This window comes from Muntiacus reevesi, unplaced genomic scaffold (genome assembly GCF_963930625.1).
Source record: "Muntiacus reevesi unplaced genomic scaffold, mMunRee1.1 SCAFFOLD_221, whole genome shotgun sequence".
In the NCBI taxonomy this organism is placed as follows: domain Eukaryota; kingdom Metazoa; phylum Chordata; class Mammalia; order Artiodactyla; family Cervidae; genus Muntiacus; species Muntiacus reevesi.
Window position 1 is genome coordinate 1 of NW_027078005.1, and position 18,239 is coordinate 18,239.

Below are 18,239 nucleotides of genomic sequence, written 5' to 3' on the forward strand. Positions count from 1 at the left end.
GCAGCGCTGCGCAAGCGTAGGCTAAAAGGGTGGTGGGGTCGCCGGCGAGGAGATGGGCAGGTGGCGGGCGGAGGGGAAGAAGAAAGGCTTCCCTGACCGGGAATCGAACCCGGGCCGCGGCGGTGAGAGCGCCGAATCCTAACCACTAGACCACCAGGGAGCGTCGGGGCTCGGTCCTCGCCTGCTCCCGCTGAACCCAGCGCCTCCGGGCCGCCCGCCCGCGCCACCGTGGTGCCCACACCCGGCCTTCGCAAGGCAAGGCCAGCCGCCCGCCGCGGCCCTGTCAGTCTGCCTGCCCTGGCGTGCCGTCTTGCTCTCAGCAGCCTCAAAACACTGCGCGCGCCGCCGGCTTCTCGCACACACGCCAAAAGCCGCGCGCCGGCTGCCTGGCTCCCTGCTCCCAGCTCTCTCTGCCCCGAATGCCCCTGCCGGGAGGGCGGCGGAGCTCAGCAAAAGGTCGGCCCGCTGCGTTGGCCGGGAATCGAACTCGGGTCAACTGCTTGGAAGGCAGCTATGCTCACCACTATACCACCAACGCTGCTCAGCCCGGGCCGCCGCCAGACGCCGGCCCCGGGCTCGCCCCAGCACACTCTCGCCGCCGCCGCCGCCGCCGCCGCCGCATCCCTGCCTCGACGCCCGGTCAGCCGGAGGCTCTGCGCCGCCGCCGGCGCCACCGGCAGCCCACCAGCAGCCCCATCCGCGCCAGCTCTACGCAGCGGCCGGGATCCCCCGGCCCCAGCGTCCCCGGGGCGGCGCTCCCGCGGCATTGCGGTCCCCCGGCGTTCGCTCCCCGCCGCGGCCCGCGAAGGCCTCCGTCCTCACCCCCGGGGGGCAACGCGGGGCACGCAGCTTCCAGCAGCCAGCCGGCCAAAGCCCTTCTCCACCGTGCGCTGGGAGAGGCCACTTCCGACGACGACAGGGGGACACTGGAGCCAGCCGCCTGCAGGCGTCCCCGCGCTGTGCCGCCCCGCGCCGCTGGGGCGCGGCGAGCCCAGGAGCCCACTGGGGGCAACCGCTGTGGGCGGGCGGGCCGCAAAACCCGGCTATGGTCGGGCAAGGCCGTGGGGTGGCCAAGGAGGCCGTCGCTCCGCCGTGGCGACCGAGCGCCCGGAGACGACAAAGGGCTCAGGCCGGAGGGCTGCACCGGTAGAGGGGGTCGGCGGTGGCCAGGCCGGGCCCCGCCTGGCCCAAAGGCGGACGGAGGAGACGAAGGGCCCTTGGGGGCCAGGCGGCAGGACAGAGAGCCACCGCGGCCACCAAAAAGGCTGTGTTGCCTCCCCGTCGGGGAATCGAACCCCGGTCTCCCGCGTGACAGGCGGGGATACTCACCACTATACTAACGAGGACGGCGGCGACCGCTCAGCCGCCCGGCCGCTCTCGGGCTTCCGGGCTGCCTGCCCACGCCTCCCCGTGCCCACCACGGGCCCCGACCCGACCGCCCACCAAACCAACCGCCTCAGTCACAGAGGCGGCCCGCGACCCCGACAGGGACCCGGACCCCCCCGGGGCACTGGACACTCCTCGTGCGCGCCGCCTCTTGCCTCCAACGCGGCCATTCCGCCGGGAGAAGGGGGTCCGAGAAGGCAAGCGAGGCTGCGAGGACACGGTGGGCGCGCGCCGGCCCGCGTCTGGCGTGAAGGGGCGCGGGTGAGGAGGGGCCGGTCCGCCAAGGGCCGGGCTGGGTCCGGGGCGCGACCGGCGGCGCAGTCAGGCGCCTCGGCCGGCCCCGTCGCTCACCCACACCAGACGGCCGCCTGCCTGCCTGCCTGCCGGCCTGCCTGCCCGGCGCGGCGCACCGCGCGGCCCGCCACGGGCGCCGCGGCTCGCGCCGCGTCGGGTCTCAGCCAGGCGAGCGGCCACGCGCCCGCCCAGGCCCGCCGTCAGGATGGCCGAGCGGTCTAAGGCGCTGCGTTCAGGTCGCAGTCTCCCCTGGAGGCGTGGGTTCGAATCCCACTCCTGACAAGCCAGCCTTTTGGCCCGCCGCACGAACGCACCCGTCCTCCCCGCGCCACAGCCTTTCTCCACACACACCCGCCCCCTGCCACCTGCACCCCACAACCAGGAACCTTCAGTCCTTCTCAGCGCATCTTTCCTCCTCAGCTGGCTGCGGCTGCAGGTGCTGCTTTTCCGGCCTCCCCGCCTGCCCCTCGCCCACCCTCGCCCACCCTCCCCCTCGCACGGCCCCACCCCCGTCGGCGCCCACGCACGGAGCCCCGCGGCGGGTGGCAAGCCCTCCTCGCTTCGCCGGCGCTGCGACTTCTGCCTGCGGATCGGCCAACTCGCTCTCGCAGCCTTGCTTCCACGTCCGCCCCCCAAGGCCGCTCTCCCGCCGGCCGGCACCCTGTCGGCCGCGCCCGCCCCGCCGGCCCCCCTGCGCCACCCAGCCACACCGAGGCGGCCGAGCCCCCGCCTCGCCCGCCAGGGGGCTGCTGCGTGCCCTCCACGCTTCTCCGCCTTGCGGCCTCGGCCGGGCCACACCTGCCGGCCTCCCGCCCGGGACGCGCGCCACGCAGCCTTGCTGCGGGTCGGCGAACACCGGCCTTCCGTGCACGAGCCCGTCCCGGGAAGGGCGCTCGGCTGGGGTGGGAGCGGAAGCCCTTCGTGCCCGTCCAGCCCACCCACAGGCGCCCAGCCCGCGCCCCGGCCGTCGGCGCCACCGCGCCCGTTCCCGGTGGGGAAGCCGCAGCCCGGGCCGGAGCCAAGCCCGGCCTGGCGTGCTCCCTGCCTCAGCCGGCAGTCCCCGAGCCAGAGGCCGCTCTGCCCAAGGGCCCCTCCTCACCACCACCACCCACCCTGTCAGAGCGGAGCGCCCGGGAGCGCGGTCGGCCAGAGCGCAGGAGCCAGGCTCACACGCCTTTGGGTCCTCGGGCCTGAGCGCCGCTCGGGGCGGCGGCGGGGGCGCCCCGGGGCGTCGCGCTCCCGCGCCCGCGCGCAGCCCGCACAGGCCGAGCCCGGGGTCCCGGCCCCCGCCCGCAGTGGCACGCCCCATCGCGCCCCGGCCGGAAAGCCAGCCCACCAGACGGATTTTGAGTCGGGACCCGGCAGGTCGCTGAGAGGAACGCCGGCGCGCGGCTGCGGCGACCACGCAGCGACTGCCTCCGCCTGGGATCCCGGCGCCGGGCAGACGGCGTCGGCGCCTGGGCCCCTCGGGCGACACCGACAGCGTCGCGACGGCCGTGGTCGGCGCAGAAGGCGCGGGACGGGCCGAGTGGGCCGGCGGCACGCCGCCCCGGGGTCCCTCCGAGAGCGCCGCGCCCCGGGGTCCCGCACGGGCCCGGATCCTGGCTTTCAGGGCGGCCGCCCGTCGTCTCCTGCTCCGATGGAGCAGACAGATGCCCACGGGCGAGCGGTGAGCAGTGACGGGTGGGTGGCGGCCAGCGCCTCTGGGGCAGCGTCGGGCGGCGGCGGCCACCGGTGCATGGGTGGTTCAGTGGTAGAATTCTCGCCTGCCACGCGGGAGGCCCGGGTTCGATTCCCGGCCCATGCAACCCCAGCGTCCCCTTTTGGTCCCGCACTGCAGCCCCAGAGCCGAGCTAGGTCTGCCCGCTCAAAGGCACTCAAGGAAGCGCTCCTGCAACCGCTGGCTGCTACCTGCCGCCCGCTGCCTCTCCCACGCAGCTGCCCACGACCCCTCCCGCCCCCACACACGGTCCTGCTGCCAAGCCGCCGTGGCCCCAAGCCCTGCGGGCTCAGCCGCCCGTGCGCCCAGACACCTCCCTTGTGCTTGCTGGCTTCCTCGCCCGGACCCAGCCGGTGGCTCGGGGATTGCGCTGGAAGGCACACCCCACGGCTCTGGCAGCCGCCGGCCCCACCTCTTCACCTTTCCCAACGTCTGTCTCCAAGCTCCCTGGCTCACTCTCCCCACACTCCGAGAATCACTCACCCTCCGTTTGCACAGCCAGGAGCAAGGAAGTTGCCACATCTGGCAAGGATACCTCCCTTGTCCCTGGAGGGTCCCTGGAGCATCGTCTTGCAGGAGGAGTTCCTCAGAAGGCCACACACTCCCGGCCCTGGGCCCAGATCGGTTTCCAACAGCAACGCCCTCACCACCTCACACACCACCCCCTCCCCTGAAAACCTCCTGCCCGTCTCACCTCAGCATCAGCCCTGCTCTGCCAGTAACACCACCTCAGCCTGCGCCCTCACCATGCCCCTGCTCGCCCAAATGCACCCATCCCACCCAACCCCCACCCCGGCTCCCCACCTCCCCCATCTCCGCTACGCCCCCCCCCCCGCCCCACCCCGCCCGCGCGGGCACACACACACACACACACACACACGCACACACGCACACGCACACACACACGTCCGGTTCCTCCCCGAGCCATCCCAAATCCTACTCTTGTCAAGGAACCTGCCTTTGCGTTTGTCCCACTGGCCCGTCTCCCCCAGCCCCCACCCCAACCCTTGGCCTGCTCCTTTATCTGCTTCTTCCAACGCGAGTAGAACTGATTTACTTTCCTGGGTTCGTCTCAGGTGCACGGCACAGTGCTTCAGTCCCCTGTTCTTTTCCAGTGGAGGTTAAGGCGAGATACGAATACAGATCTCATGCTACAGAGGAAAGCTTTGTTGCTTATCTCCTCTGAGTATACTAGTTCCTCTCTCTTGATCCGACTCCAACTTCGTCCGTCCGCTGCCTCTCCCCTTGGGTAGCCCTATGGACGTTTTCTACGTCTGAACGTCGGTTGCCCCTTTGCACATAGATTCATTTGCATTCATTGGCACAGTCCACAGAGCTTTGTCGCTCTCCACCCGACTCACTTCACTCAGTGGACCCCTTCTATGGGTCCGTCCAGCGTTGGGGCCCGTGGCGATGGCCGCTCCTTCTTGGAGGCTGCGTCAGATTCCACGGTACACACATACCTCTTCTTCTCGTGCCGGCCACGTGCCGCCGGGCACTTGGGCGTTCCCCAAGTCTCGGCTCAGGCACAGAGGGCTGCGATGACCCTGGGGGATGCCTGCATCTCTTCCCATCAGGGATGTTGTCTTTTCCCGATGGGTACCCGGGATTGGGTTTGCTGGATCATGACATAAGCTCTTCTTTTTCCTATTGCTGGACTGATCCTCGACTGATTGACTTCCAGGGAGCAGTAGTTGTTGTTCTGGAAGTGTAGCTGATCTACACCCTGGTGTCCGTTTCCGCTGGACAGCGTAGTGATTCAGTCCTGTTTGTGTACCATGATGTTTTCAGATCGGTTTCCATTACAGGGGGTGACAGGAGATTGGATCCTCTTCCCTGTGGTATCCTGTGTGTCTTTGGTGGTCGTCTCCTTTCTACTCAGCACTAGTACGGTGTATCCGTTGAGCCCGGCTCTTCATTCATTCCTCCGTCCCTGACTTTGCCCTTGGGAAGCCCAAAGCTGCTTTCCTGCCTCTCGGGGGCTGTCGCTGTTTGGCACAGGGATGAATTTGTACCACACTTTCGACTCCACCCATCTGTGATCTTGTCTGTTTGACTTCCCTCAGCAAGGGTCATATTCTGCAGCTCCGGCCGCTGTTGCTGCCAGTGACGCTACGTGACTCTTGTGGACGGCTCAGGGACATCCTGTTCTCTCCCTTTCTCTGACAGCGCATCTTCGTGGGTGAGCCGCTGGGGATGGGCACTAGGGGCTTCTCCCCGTCTTGGCTATGGCAAACGGTTCTGCTACGGCCGTGGGGTTTGCATGTGCCTTTCTGAATGAAGAGTTAAGCCTTTCACGGACATGGACCCCGCTCGCCTGTCTCCCGCTTACTTACTTACCTATGTATTCATAGGTAACTTTTGAAAGCTACTCCAAAGTCGTAGTAGCGGTTGTTGTGGAAGTAGAGTGGATTTCCAACACTGTGCTCCTTTCCGATGGACCGCAAGGTGATTCTGGTTTCCAGGTACAGATTTCAGATTTCATGTATGTTTTCAGACTCTTTTCCACTTGAGGTTATTACAGGGCACTGACTCCTTTTGCCTGTGTTGAACTGGACAACCTTGGTCCGTCTCCCTTTATAGGCGGTCCTGCGTATCTGTTCGTTGCAGCTCCAGAGTCATCCCTCCACCGCTGCCTTTCTGCCTGCGTTACCCTAAGGCGGTGTTCTGCGTGAGTCGGTCTCTCTTCGGCAGATAGGCTCGTTTTATAGCCTTTTGCACGTTCCACAAGCCTTTGTCCAGCTCAGTCTGATATTCTCCACCAGGTCTAAGAGTCGCTAGGTCCATCATTGCTCGTGACAAATGGCAATCCTTTCCTTTCTTCTCTAGGACCGAGTGATCGTTCCATGGGACATCTGTGCCACATCTCCCTGGGCCCGCCGTCTGTGGATGGGCACTGGGGTTTCTTCCGTGTCGTGGCTATGGCAACTGGCGCTGCAGTGTGCTCGGCGGCGTATGGACCTGTAGACCTCGCCCAGGCGTGTTCTCTGCGGGTATGTACCCAGGACGGGGTGTGCTCGGTCAGATGGGAGCTCTCTTTGGGCCTCATGAAATCCCAGGCATCCCCGCTGCCAAACACCACCCCCATCCCACCCTGAGCGCCCAGCAGTGGCACACCCGAGACCGGACATCAGGTCCTGATGAGTGGGGACTTGGGTCTCCGGGGCGGGACGGTGGGCCCACCCTGTGCCGACCGCGTGCGGCCCCCGTTCTGGCACTCCGTTTCTGTGGCTCGCTTGCCAGCGTCCTAGCCAGCGCCCGGAGCCCCAGCCCACCGCCGAGCCTGAGCAGTCTGGGGCACCGCGCCCCAGGGTGGCACGCACGCTCACACGGCGTGCTCTACCACCGCCTCCCTCACGCCACCGCCGCCTCACGGTCACCGCCTGCCCTCTGCCTCTCCCGCCAGCCCCCAGGCTCGGCCCCATCTACCCGCCACCGTCCCCCTGCAGCCCCGGGCCATCTCTCACACGTCCTGCCCTGCCCTGGCACTCACCAGTGCGGGCCTGCGTCCGGCTCCGCAGACCCGCCCCTACCACCCGCCCACCCCGACCGCAGACCTGTCCCAGCCTCACACATGTGCCTGGCACGGCGTCACCACAGCCTCCACCCTTCTGCAGAGGCCCTGCTCGAGTGGCCAGCCCATCTTTCGGCCAGGTCCCCGCGAGCCCCACGCCTCCCCTTCCCGCCGGCCCTCCACGCAGACGCCCCGCCCAAGCGCCCCTGGGCCCGCCTCCCTGCGCCGCCCCCTCCCCCTGCGATGGCTCTGCTCCGGTCCCTGATCCACGTGGGGGCGTGCACCAGCCATGGCCCCAGGCACCCTCGTCCCGCAGTCTCACCCACGCACGCTGACGCCCACGGCCCGGCAGGGGCGTCGAGGAAACCTCCTGCGGCGCCGGCGAACACGCGTCGGGCCGCAGGGGCTCCTTCTCCCCAGGGGACACGCCTTTGTCCCGTCGCCCCCGAGCGAGCCGCCCTCGCCGCACGGTGGTGCCCTTCGTCGGCCGTCCACTCCCCCACCCCTCCAAAGGACACAGTCGTTCAACAGTCGTGAAACCCTTTGGAGATAGACGGGCCCAAGATTGGGTAAGAGGAGACTGTGGTGGGCGATGACCCCCGGGGAGAGTTCCTAGGGGAAGACGAAGACAGTATGTGGAGGGGAGGGAGTCGATCCTGGACAGACAGTTTGGAGAGAATGGCAAAGTAGTAGATGTCATATCTAGGGCAGGGGTGCGTGGAACAGGGCGCTTGTGTGTGTGTGTGTGTGTCTGGGTGTGGGTGCGCCCGGGTGCCCAACTTTGGTTAGTTGTCGGGGACGGACATCTGGGTAAACCTTGCCTCACTCCGGTAGGATTGAGAGCTGTGGTCAGGCAAGGGAAACACCATGTTGGTCGGCTTGTCCACCCTGGCCGGCATCGCTGCCTCGGGCGCATCTGCCGCCTCCCGGCTGGTTGGCTGGGTTTTCCCGGCCGGCCCGGCCCGCCGGGATCTGCGTGCTCTCTCACTTCCCCCGCGCGGTGCTGTGACTCGCAGCACAGGCCCACATTCGTCTTCACCCCCTTTGGCTCGGGGAGAGCGAAGAAGAACTCAAGAGCCTCTTGATGAAAGTGAAAGAGGAGAGTGAAAAACTTGGCCTCAGACTCAACATTCAGAAAACTAAGATCGTGGCATCCGGTCCCATCACTTCATGGCAAATAGATGGGGAGACAATGGAAACCGGGAGAGACTTCATTTGGGGCGGGGGCTCCCACAAATCACTGCAGTCGGTGGCCGCGGCCATGAAATTAAAAGACGTCCGCCTCTTGGGAGGAAAGCTATGACCAAGCTAGACAGCATGTCGAAAAGCAGAGACGTGACGCTGCCACGAGGGTCCATCTCGTGAAAGTCACGGTCTGTCCAGCAGTCACGGACAGATGTGAGAGTTGGAGTATAAAGAAAGCTGAGCGCTGAAGAATCGATGCTTTTGAACTGCGGTGTTGGAGAAGACTCTTGAGAGGAGATCCAACCAGTCAATCCCAGAGGAAATGAGTCCTGAATATTGACTGGAAGGCCTGAGGCTGAAGCTGACACTTCAGTCCTCTGGCCACCTGAGGCAAAGGACTGACTCCCTGGAAAAGACCTCGATGGAAGGCAGGAGGAGACGGGGACGACACGACACGCCAGAAGGTGAGATGGTTGGATGGCACCGCCGACTCGATGGACACGAGTTTGAGCAAGCTGCGGGAGTTGGTGATGGCCAGGGAAGCCTGGGCTGCTGCAGTGCACTGAGCGACTGAACCCATCGATACCGATGCCTCCCGGGCGCCGTGGTCCGCCTCCCAGAGCCCACTCAGGACCAGAGCTCACTTGGAGTCACCGGCGGCGCACGGGAGTCACAACCAGCCCGGGACCTGGCACTCAATGGCCAAGCCGCCCAGAGAGGTGGCTGGGCATGCGGGACATGGGAAGGCAGGCGTGTCTGTGGCCACTGGCCCCACTCCCAGAGGCAGATCCCCCTCGCTCGTCTTCGGCTGTGGCCACCGCCGCGGCCGCTGCCGGCCCACGCTGGCGACCACCACAGCCCACGCCCTGACCCCTATCCCCACCCGCCCTGTCCGACCCCACCTCCTCCCCACCACTGACAGCAGGAGAAGCAGCACAAGCCCAGGAGCATCGCCGCCATCGCCGCCGCCACCAGGGGCAGCAGCCGCAGCCCCTCAGGAGGGAGGGGGCGGGGGCTGGGAGGCCTGAGGCGGGTCGTGGTGGCAGCGGCGCGAGGTGGCCAGTGCGGCCAAAAGGTTGGCCCCGGGGGACGGCGGGGGTGGCCTGAATCGTGCTTGGGCTGGAGGTGCAGGGTCCCGGGGCCTCTGTGGCAGCGCTGCGCAAGCGTAGGCTAAAAGGGTGGTGGGGTCGCCGGCGAGGAGATGGGCAGGTGGCGGGCGGAGGGGAAGAAGAAAGGCTTCCCTGACCGGGAATCGAACCCGGGCCGCGGCGGTGAGAGCGCCGAATCCTAACCACTAGACCACCAGGGAGCGTCGGGGCTCGGTCCTCGCCTGCTCCCGCTGAACCCAGCGCCTCCGGGCCGCCCGCCCGCGCCACCGTGGTGCCCACACCCGGCCTTCGCAAGGCAAGGCCAGCCGCCCGCCGCGGCCCTGTCAGTCTGCCTGCCCTGGCGTGCCGTCTTGCTCTCAGCAGCCTCAAAACACTGCGCGCGCCGCCGGCTTCTCGCACACACGCCAAAAGCCGCGCGCCGGCTGCCTGGCTCCCTGCTCCCAGCTCTCTCTGCCCCGAATGCCCCTGCCGGGAGGGCGGCGGAGCTCAGCAAAAGGCCGGCCCGCTGCGTTGGCCGGGAATCGAACCCGGGTCAACTGCTTGGAAGGCAGCTATGCTCACCACTATACCACCAACGCTGCTCAGCCCGGGCCGCCGCCAGACGCCGGCCCCGGGCTCGCCCCAGCACACTCTCGCCGCCGCCGCCGCCGCCGCCGCATCCCTGCCTCGACGCCCGGTCAGCCGGAGGCTCTGCGCCGCCGCCGGCGCCACCGGCAGCCCACCAGCAGCCCCATCCGCGCCAGCTCTACGCAGCGGCCGGGATCCCCCGGCCCCAGCGTCCCCGGGGCGGCGCTCCCGCGGCATTGCAGTCCCCCGGCGTTCGCTCCCCGCCGCGGCCCGCGAAGGCCTCCGTCCTCACCCCCGGGGGGCAACGCGGGGCACGCAGCTTCCAGCAGCCAGCCGGCCAAAGCCCTTCTCCACCGTGCGCTGGGAGAGGCCACTTCCGACGACGACAGGGGGACACTGGAGCCAGCCGCCTGCAGGCGTCCCCGCGCTGTGCCGCCCCGCGCCGCTGGGGCGCGGCGAGCCCAGGAGCCCACTGGGGGCAACCGCTGTGGGCGGGCGGGCCGCAAAACCCGGCTATGGTCGGGCAAGGCCGTGGGGTGGCCAAGGAGGCCGTCGCTCCGCCGTGGCGACCGAGCGCCCGGAGACGACAAAGGGCTCAGGCCGGAGGGCTGCACCGGTAGAGGGGGTCGGCGGTGGCCAGGCCCGGCCCCGCCTGGCCCAAAGGCGGACGGAGGAGACGAAGGGCCCTTGGGGGCCAGGCGGCAGGACAGAGAGCCACCGCGGCCACCAAAAAGGCTGTGTTGCCTCCCCGTCGGGGAATCGAACCCCGGTCTCCCGCGTGACAGGCGGGGATACTCACCACTATACTAACGAGGACGGCGGCGACCGCTCAGCCGCCCGGCCGCTCTCGGGCTTCCGGGCTGCCTGCCCACGCCTCCCCGTGCCCACCACGGGCCCCGACCCGACCGCCCACCAAACCAACCGCCTCAGTCACAGAGGCGGCCCGCGACCCCGACAGGGACCCGGACCCCCCCGGGGCACTGGACACTCCTCGTGCGCGCCGCCTCTTGCCTCCAACGCGGCCATTCCGCCGGGAGAAGGGGGTCCGAGAAGGCAAGCGAGGCTGCGAGGACACGGTGGGCGCGCGCCGGCCCGCCTCTGGCGTGAAGGGGCGCGGGTGAGGAGGGGCCGGTCCGCCAAGGGCCGGGCTGGGTCCGGGGCGCGACCGGCGGCGCAGTCAGGCGCCTCGGCCGGCCCCGTCGCTCACCCACACCAGACGGCCGCCTGCCTGCCTGCCTGCCTGCCTGCCTGCCCGGCGCGGCGCACCGCGCGGCCCGCCACGGGCGCCGCGGCTCGCGCCGCGTCGGGTCTCAGCCAGGCGAGCGGCCACGCGCCCGCCCAGGCCCGCCGTCAGGATGGCCGAGCGGTCTAAGGCGCTGCGTTCAGGTCGCAGTCTCCCCTGGAGGCGTGGGTTCGAATCCCACTCCTGACAAGCCAGCCTTTTGGCCCGCCGCACGAACGCACCCGTCCTCCCCGCGCCACAGCCTTTCTCCACACACACCCGCCCCCTGCCACCTGCACCCCACAACCAGGAACCTTCAGTCCTTCTCAGCGCATCTTTCCTCCTCAGCTGGCTGCGGCTGCAGGTGCTGCTTTTCCGGCCTCCCCGCCTGCCCCTCGCCCACCCTCGCCCACCCTCCCCCTCGCACGGCCCCACCCCCGTCGGCGCCCACGCACGGAGCCCCGCGGCGGGTGGCAAGCCCTCCTCGCTTCGCCGGCGCTGCGACTTCTGCCTGCGGATCGGCCAACTCGCTCTCGCAGCCTTGCTTCCACGTCCGCCCCCCAAGGCCGCTCTCCCGCCGGCCGGCACCCTGTCGGCCGCGCCCGCCCCGCCGGCCCCCCTGCGCCACCCAGCCACACCGAGGCGGCCGAGCCCCCGCCTCGCCCGCCAGGGGGCTGCTGCGTGCCCTCCACGCTTCTCCGCCTTGCGGCCTCGGCCGGGCCACACCTGCCGGCCTCCCGCCCGGGACGCGCGCCACGCAGCCTTGCTGCGGGTCGGCGAACACCGGCCTTCCGTGCACGAGCCCGTCCCGGGAAGGGCGCTCGGCTGGGGTGGGAGCGGAAGCCCTTCGTGCCCGTCCAGCCCACCCACAGGCGCCCAGCCCGCGCCCCGGCCGTCGGCGCCACCGCGCCCGTTCCCGGTGGGGAAGCCGCAGCCCGGGCCGGAGCCAAGCCCGGCCTGGCGTGCTCCCTGCCTCAGCCGGCAGTCCCCGAGCCAGAGGCCGCTCTGCCCAAGGGCCCCTCCTCACCACCACCACCCACCCTGTCAGAGCGGAGCGCCCGGGAGCGCGGTCGGCCAGAGCGCAGGAGCCAGGCTCACACGCCTTTGGGTCCTCGGGCCTGAGCGCCGCTCGGGGCGGCGGCGGGGGCGCCCCGGGGCGTCGCGCTCCCGCGCCCGCGCGCAGCCCGCACAGGCCGAGCCCGGGGTCCCGGCCCCCGCCCGCAGTGGCACGCCCCATCGCGCCCCGGCCGGAAAGCCAGCCCACCAGACGGATTTTGAGTCGGGACCCGGCAGGTCGCTGAGAGGAACGCCGGCGCGCGGCTGCGGCGACCACGCAGCGACTGCCTCCGCCTGGGATCCCGGCGCCGGGCAGACGGCGTCGGCGCCTGGGCCCCTCGGGCGACACCGACAGCGTCGCGACGGCCGTGGTCGGCGCAGAAGGCGCGGGACGGGCCGAGTGGGCCGGCGGCACGCCGCCCCGGGGTCCCTCCGAGAGCGCCGCGCCCCGGGGTCCCGCACGGGCCCGGATCCTGGCTTTCAGGGCGGCCGCCCGTCGTCTCCTGCTCCGATGGAGCAGACAGATGCCCACGGGCGAGCGGTGAGCAGTGACGGGTGGGTGGCGGCCAGCGCCTCTGGGGCAGCGTCGGGCGGCGGCGGCCACCGGTGCATGGGTGGTTCAGTGGTAGAATTCTCGCCTGCCACGCGGGAGGCCCGGGTTCGATTCCCGGCCCATGCAACCCCAGCGTCCCCTTTTGGTCCCGCACTGCAGCCCCAGAGCCGAGCTAGGTCTGCCCGCTCAAAGGCACTCAAGGAAGCGCTCCTGCAACCGCTGGCTGCTACCTGCCGCCCGCTGCCTCTCCCACGCAGCTGCCCACGACCCCTCCCGCCCCCACACACGGTCCTGCTGCCAAGCCGCCGTGGCCCCAAGCCCTGCGGGCTCAGCCGCCCGTGCGCCCAGACACCTCCCTTGTGCTTGCTGGCTTCCTCGCCCGGACCCAGCCGGTGGCTCGGGGATTGCGCTGGAAGGCACACCCCACGGCTCTGGCAGCCGCCGGCCCCACCTCTTCACCTTTCCCAACGTCTGTCTCCAAGCTCCCTGGCTCACTCTCCCCACACTCCGAGAATCACTCACCCTCCGTTTGCACAGCCAGGAGCAAGGAAGTTGCCACATCTGGCAAGGATACCTCCCTTGTCCCTGGAGGGTCCCTGGAGCATCGTCTTGCAGGAGGAGTTCCTCAGAAGGCCACACACTCCCGGCCCTGGGCCCAGATCGGTTTCCAACAGCAACGCCCTCACCACCTCACACACCACCCCCTCCCCTGAAAACCTCCTGCCCGTCTCACCTCAGCATCAGCCCTGCTCTGCCAGTAACACCACCTCAGCCTGCGCCCTCACCATGCCCCTGCTCGCCCAAATGCACCCATCCCACCCAACCCCCACCCCGGCTCCCCACCTCCCCCATCTCCGCTACGCCCCCCCCCCCGCCCCACCCCGCCCGCGCGGGCACACACACACACACACACACACACGCACACACGCACACGCACACACACACGTCCGGTTCCTCCCCGAGCCATCCCAAATCCTACTCTTGTCAAGGAACCTGCCTTTGCGTTTGTCCCACTGGCCCGTCTCCCCCAGCCCCCACCCCAACCCTTGGCCTGCTCCTTTATCTGCTTCTTCCAACGCGAGTAGAACTGATTTACTTTCCTGGGTTCGTCTCAGGTGCACGGCACAGTGCTTCAGTCCCCTGTTCTTTTCCAGTGGAGGTTAAGGCGAGATACGAATACAGATCTCATGCTACAGAGGAAAGCTTTGTTGCTTATCTCCTCTGAGTATACTAGTTCCTCTCTCTTGATCCGACTCCAACTTCGTCCGTCCGCTGCCTCTCCCCTTGGGTAGCCCTATGGACGTTTTCTACGTCTGAACGTCGGTTGCCCCTTTGCACATAGATTCATTTGCATTCATTGGCACAGTCCACAGAGCTTTGTCGCTCTCCACCCGACTCACTTCACTCAGTGGACCCCTTCTATGGGTCCGTCCAGCGTTGGGGCCCGTGGCGATGGCCGCTCCTTCTTGGAGGCTGCGTCAGATTCCACGGTACACACATACCTCTTCTTCTCGTGCCGGCCACGTGCCGCCGGGCACTTGGGCGTTCCCCAAGTCTCGGCTCAGGCACAGAGGGCTGCGATGACCCTGGGGGATGCCTGCATCTCTTCCCATCAGGGATGTTGTCTTTTCCCGATGGGTACCCGGGATTGGGTTTGCTGGATCATGACATAAGCTCTTCTTTTTCCTATTGCTGGACTGATCCTCGACTGATTGACTTCCAGGGAGCAGTAGTTGTTGTTCTGGAAGTGTAGCTGATCTACACCCTGGTGTCCGTTTCCGCTGGACAGCGTAGTGATTCAGTCCTGTTTGTGTACCATGATGTTTTCAGATCGGTTTCCATTACAGGGGGTGACAGGAGATTGGATCCTCTTCCCTGTGGTATCCTGTGTGTCTTTGGTGGTCGTCTCCTTTCTACTCAGCACTAGTACGGTGTATCCGTTGAGCCCGGCTCTTCATTCATTCCTCCGTCCCTGACTTTGCCCTTGGGAAGCCCAAAGCTGCTTTCCTGCCTCTCGGGGGCTGTCGCTGTTTGGCACAGGGATGAATTTGTACCACACTTTCGACTCCACCCATCTGTGATCTTGTCTGTTTGACTTCCCTCAGCAAGGGTCATATTCTGCAGCTCCGGCCGCTGTTGCTGCCAGTGACGCTACGTGACTCTTGTGGACGGCTCAGGGACATCCTGTTCTCTCCCTTTCTCTGACAGCGCATCTTCGTGGGTGAGCCGCTGGGGATGGGCACTAGGGGCTTCTCCCCGTCTTGGCTATGGCAAACGGTTCTGCTACGGCCGTGGGGTTTGCATGTGCCTTTCTGAATGAAGAGTTAAGCCTTTCACGGACATGGACCCCGCTCGCCTGTCTCCCGCTTACTTACTTACCTATGTATTCATAGGTAACTTTTGAAAGCTACTCCAAAGTCGTAGTAGCGGTTGTTGTGGAAGTAGAGTGGATTTCCAACACTGTGCTCCTTTCCGATGGACCGCAAGGTGATTCTGGTTTCCAGGTACAGATTTCAGATTTCATGTATGTTTTCAGACTCTTTTCCACTTGAGGTTATTACAGGGCACTGACTCCTTTTGCCTGTGTTGAACTGGACAACCTTGGTCCGTCTCCCTTTATAGGCGGTCCTGCGTATCTGTTCGTTGCAGCTCCAGAGTCATCCCTCCACCGCTGCCTTTCTGCCTGCGTTACCCTAAGGCGGTGTTCTGCGTGAGTCGGTCTCTCTTCGGCAGATAGGCTCGTTTTATAGCCTTTTGCACGTTCCACAAGCCTTTGTCCAGCTCAGTCTGATATTCTCCACCAGGTCTAAGAGTCGCTAGGTCCATCATTGCTCGTGACAAATGGCAATCCTTTCCTTTCTTCTCTAGGACCGAGTGATCGTTCCATGGGACATCTGTGCCACATCTCCCTGGGCCCGCCGTCTGTGGATGGGCACTGGGGTTTCTTCCGTGTCGTGGCTATGGCAACTGGCGCTGCAGTGTGCTCGGCGGCGTATGGACCTGTAGACCTCGCCCAGGCGTGTTCTCTGCGGGTATGTACCCAGGACGGGGTGTGCTCGGTCAGATGGGAGCTCTCTTTGGGCCTCATGAAATCCCAGGCATCCCCGCTGCCAAACACCACCCCCATCCCACCCTGAGCGCCCAGCAGTGGCACACCCGAGACCGGACATCAGGTCCTGATGAGTGGGGACTTGGGTCTCCGGGGCGGGACGGTGGGCCCACCCTGTGCCGACCGCGTGCGGCCCCCGTTCTGGCACTCCGTTTCTGTGGCTCGCTTGCCAGCGTCCTAGCCAGCGCCCGGAGCCCCAGCCCACCGCCGAGCCTGAGCAGTCTGGGGCACCGCGCCCCAGGGTGGCACGCACGCTCACACGGCGTGCTCTACCACCGCCTCCCTCACGCCACCGCCGCCTCACGGTCACCGCCTGCCCTCTGCCTCTCCCGCCAGCCCCCAGGCTCGGCCCCATCTACCCGCCACCGTCCCCCTGCAGCCCCGGGCCATCTCTCACACGTCCTGCCCTGCCCTGGCACTCACCAGTGCGGGCCTGCGTCCGGCTCCGCAGACCCGCCCCTACCACCCGCCCACCCCGACCGCAGACCTGTCCCAGCCTCACACATGTGCCTGGCACGGCGTCACCACAGCCTCCACCCTTCTGCAGAGGCCCTGCTCGAGTGGCCAGCCCATCTTTCGGCCAGGTCCCCGCGAGCCCCACGCCTCCCCTTCCCGCCGGCCCTCCACGCAGACGCCCCGCCCAAGCGCCCCTGGGCCCGCCTCCCTGCGCCGCCCCCTCCCCCTGCGATGGCTCTGCTCCGGTCCCTGATCCACGTGGGGGCGTGCACCAGCCATGGCCCCAGGCACCCTCGTCCCGCAGTCTCACCCACGCACGCTGACGCCCACGGCCCGGCAGGGGCGTCGAGGAAACCTCCTGCGGCGCCGGCGAACACGCGTCGGGCCGCAGGGGCTCCTTCTCCCCAGGGGACACGCCTTTGTCCCGTCGCCCCCGAGCGAGCCGCCCTCGCCGCACGGTGGTGCCCTTCGTCGGCCGTCCACTCCCCCACCCCTCCAAAGGACACAGTCGTTCAACAGTCGTGAAACCCTTTGGAGATAGACGGGCCCAAGATTGGGTAAGAGGAGACTGTGGTGGGCGATGACCCCCGGGGAGAGTTCCTAGGGGAAGACGAAGACAGTATGTGGAGGGGAGGGAGTCGATCCTGGACAGACAGTTTGGAGAGAATGGCAAAGTAGTAGATGTCATATCTAGGGCAGGGGTGCGTGGAACAGGGCGCTTGTGTGTGTGTGTGTGTGTCTGGGTGTGGGTGCGCCCGGGTGCCCAACTTTGGTTAGTTGTCGGGGACGGACATCTGGGTAAACCTTGCCTCACTCCGGTAGGATTGAGAGCTGTGGTCAGGCAAGGGAAACACCATGTTGGTCGGCTTGTCCACCCTGGCCGGCATCGCTGCCTCGGGCGCATCTGCCGCCTCCCGGCTGGTTGGCTGGGTTTTCCCGGCCGGCCCGGCCCGCCGGGATCTGCGTGCTCTCTCACTTCCCCCGCGCGGTGCTGTGACTCGCAGCACAGGCCCACATTCGTCTTCACCCCCTTTGGCTCGGGGAGAGCGAAGAAGAACTCAAGAGCCTCTTGATGAAAGTGAAAGAGGAGAGTGAAAAACTTGGCCTCAGACTCAACATTCAGAAAACTAAGATCGTGGCATCCGGTCCCATCACTTCATGGCAAATAGATGGGGAGACAATGGAAACCGGGAGAGACTTCATTTGGGGCGGGGGCTCCCACAAATCACTGCAGTCGGTGGCCGCGGCCATGAAATTAAAAGACGTCCGCCTCTTGGGAGGAAAGCTATGACCAAGCTAGACAGCATGTCGAAAAGCAGAGACGTGACGCTGCCACGAGGGTCCATCTCGTGAAAGTCACGGTCTGTCCAGCAGTCACGGACAGATGTGAGAGTTGGAGTATAAAGAAAGCTGAGCGCTGAAGAATCGATGCTTTTGAACTGCGGTGTTGGAGAAGACTCTTGAGAGGAGATCCAACCAGTCAATCCCAGAGGAAATGAGTCCTGAATATTGACTGGAAGGCCTGAGGCTGAAGCTGACACTTCAGTCCTCTGGCCACCTGAGGCAAAGGACTGACTCCCTGGAAAAGACCTCGATGGAAGGCAGGAGGAGACGGGGACGACACGACACGCCAGAAGGTGAGATGGTTGGATGGCACCGCCGACTCGATGGACACGAGTTTGAGCAAGCTGCGGGAGTTGGTGATGGCCAGGGAAGCCTGGGCTGCTGCAGTGCACTGAGCGACTGAACCCATCGATACCGATGCCTCCCGGGCGCCGTGGTCCGCCTCCCAGAGCCCACTCAGGACCAGAGCTCACTTGGAGTCACCGGCGGCGCACGGGAGTCACAACCAGCCCGGGACCTGGCACTCAATGGCCAAGCCGCCCAGAGAGGTGGCTGGGCATGCGGGACATGGGAAGGCAGGCGTGTCTGTGGCCACTGGCCCCACTCCCAGAGGCAGATCCCCCTCGCTCGTCTTCGGCTGTGGCCACCGCCGCGGCCGCTGCCGGCCCACGCTGGCGACCACCACAGCCCACGCCCTGACCCCTATCCCCACCCGCCCTGTCCG

At 66.9% G+C, this 18,239-nt stretch overlaps 10 non-coding genes across 10 annotated transcripts; 4 read left to right on the forward strand and 6 right to left on the reverse strand.

The window, feature by feature from the left end:
* Positions 1-88: 88 nt before the first annotated feature.
* On the reverse strand, positions 89-160 carry TRNAE-CUC (transfer RNA glutamic acid (anticodon CUC)). The gene has a single exon. It is a non-coding gene; the product is annotated as a tRNA-Glu (tRNA).
* Positions 161-466: 306 nt separating this feature from the next.
* On the reverse strand, positions 467-538 carry TRNAG-UCC (transfer RNA glycine (anticodon UCC)). The gene has a single exon. It is a non-coding gene; the product is annotated as a tRNA-Gly (tRNA).
* A 736-nt stretch (positions 539-1,274) lies between these two features.
* On the reverse strand, positions 1,275-1,346 carry TRNAD-GUC (transfer RNA aspartic acid (anticodon GUC)). The gene has a single exon. It is a non-coding gene; the product is annotated as a tRNA-Asp (tRNA).
* Positions 1,347-1,879: 533 nt separating this feature from the next.
* TRNAL-CAG (transfer RNA leucine (anticodon CAG)) lies at positions 1,880-1,962 on the forward strand. The gene has a single exon. It is a non-coding gene; the product is annotated as a tRNA-Leu (tRNA).
* Positions 1,963-3,416: 1,454 nt separating this feature from the next.
* TRNAG-GCC (transfer RNA glycine (anticodon GCC)) lies at positions 3,417-3,487 on the forward strand. The gene has a single exon. It is a non-coding gene; the product is annotated as a tRNA-Gly (tRNA).
* Positions 3,488-9,336: 5,849 nt separating this feature from the next.
* TRNAE-CUC (transfer RNA glutamic acid (anticodon CUC)) lies at positions 9,337-9,408 on the reverse strand. The gene has a single exon. It is a non-coding gene; the product is annotated as a tRNA-Glu (tRNA).
* A 306-nt stretch (positions 9,409-9,714) lies between these two features.
* On the reverse strand, positions 9,715-9,786 carry TRNAG-UCC (transfer RNA glycine (anticodon UCC)). The gene has a single exon. It is a non-coding gene; the product is annotated as a tRNA-Gly (tRNA).
* A 733-nt stretch (positions 9,787-10,519) lies between these two features.
* Positions 10,520-10,591, reverse strand: TRNAD-GUC (transfer RNA aspartic acid (anticodon GUC)). Its single transcript has one exon. It is a non-coding gene; the product is annotated as a tRNA-Asp (tRNA).
* Positions 10,592-11,124: 533 nt separating this feature from the next.
* Positions 11,125-11,207, forward strand: TRNAL-CAG (transfer RNA leucine (anticodon CAG)). The gene has a single exon. It is a non-coding gene; the product is annotated as a tRNA-Leu (tRNA).
* A 1,454-nt stretch (positions 11,208-12,661) lies between these two features.
* TRNAG-GCC (transfer RNA glycine (anticodon GCC)) lies at positions 12,662-12,732 on the forward strand. Its single transcript has one exon. It is a non-coding gene; the product is annotated as a tRNA-Gly (tRNA).
* Positions 12,733-18,239: the final 5,507 nt, after the last annotated feature.